The sequence below is a fragment of the Olea europaea genome, unplaced genomic scaffold, assembly GCF_002742605.1.
Source record: "Olea europaea var. sylvestris unplaced genomic scaffold, O_europaea_v1 scaffold2109, whole genome shotgun sequence".
NCBI lineage: Eukaryota > Viridiplantae > Streptophyta > Magnoliopsida > Lamiales > Oleaceae > Olea > Olea europaea.
In genome coordinates, this window is record NW_019239036.1 from 1 (window position 1) to 1,443 (window position 1,443).

A 1,443-nucleotide genomic window follows, 5' to 3' on the forward strand; every position below is an offset into this window, starting at 1 on the left:
TTAGATGTTACTTTGCAATTTTGCTTTGCTTACACCTCCATTTATGGTTAATTGGTCATTTTGTTTCCATAGTATGTCGACCATGAGAAAGGAGTCAATAGTGCTGACTTAATCGATAAAAACAATTTTCAGCTGATAAGGGTACTTGCAACAGAATTTTCCTTTCTTGTACATCGCACGGAATCTTGCATAACAGACGAATATCATTTCGTGTAAGGTATTTTGCCAAGGGATAAAGAGATGTTCTGATCCTTCTTTTGGATGCTTTCATGTTTAAATAATAGACCACGAGTCATATATAAACACTGATGATTATTCAGTATTTTTGTTGAAGTATGATTCAAATTCTATTGGATATTGGTGTTTTGGTTGAAGAGGACTTGAAAACCTCAAATTATGATTAAGGAGAAAATTTCGGCGCATTCTCGCTCGTCGAGCACCTGTCTCCTGCTCGAGCGCTCAAAGCAGGGGAAATGGTGCTCATTTGGCGTCAGCCTGCCGCTCAAGCGACGATTCGTCCGGCTCAAGGCCCGTTTCACATTTTAACATGTTTTCAGTACTCAAAATTTTCTATAACTCTATTTTTACAGTTTATATGTAGTATCGAAAACTTGTAAACATAATAAAACATTGATGTAGCCTTGAGAGAGCTTTAAATCTAGATTCAGAGCATTGAGATCTTGTATTAATAATATTCACTATCGATTAGAGTGAAAAATTCCTCTTATGCTCATGGTTTTTTTTTTCGTCTTGAATTTCTACATAAAATCTTGGCGTTCTCGTATTTGTTTTATTTTATTTTGCCAATTACTTGTTGATTTCATAACAATTTTGTTCGTTGTTGATGTCAATTTGAAATATTTTTTGAGCAAAAAGTTCCTATGTTTTGTTTTTTATCTCCAAATGCGATTAGAGACTTTGAAATTTGAAGGTTGTTGTGCATGCCAAAAAAGATAGCGAAAAAGCATTCATGCAGTCGACTCAAAAACTTTGTGGAATCAACGTTTAGTTTGTTATGATTGATGTTGTTTTATAGGCTTTTTTCTTCTCACATTCTCTCTTACAAAATATAAATCAACTTTAGTCTTTGTAATGTTTCTTTATGAGATGAGACGGCAACTTTGTGGGCGAAAAATAGAATAAAATGCCCAAGATGAAATCACCCAATCATTTCATAGACAGGATCAAAATAAAGTATTTATTCTTGGAATTGTATTCAATGTGTAGAATAGAAAGTCAACTTAAACAACTTAAAATCAAGTCTAAGCATTGGACAGAAGATAAGGGAATCCAACAATAAGAAGAATCAGGTATGACATTATAAAAATAAAAAATAGGAACTCATTTGTTGGTCAAGGAAATGATTACTTTGTCAGAAGAATTTGATAGATTGAATGGCATGCAAAATTGCATGTGATAATAGAGATTGAATGAAAAAATTGA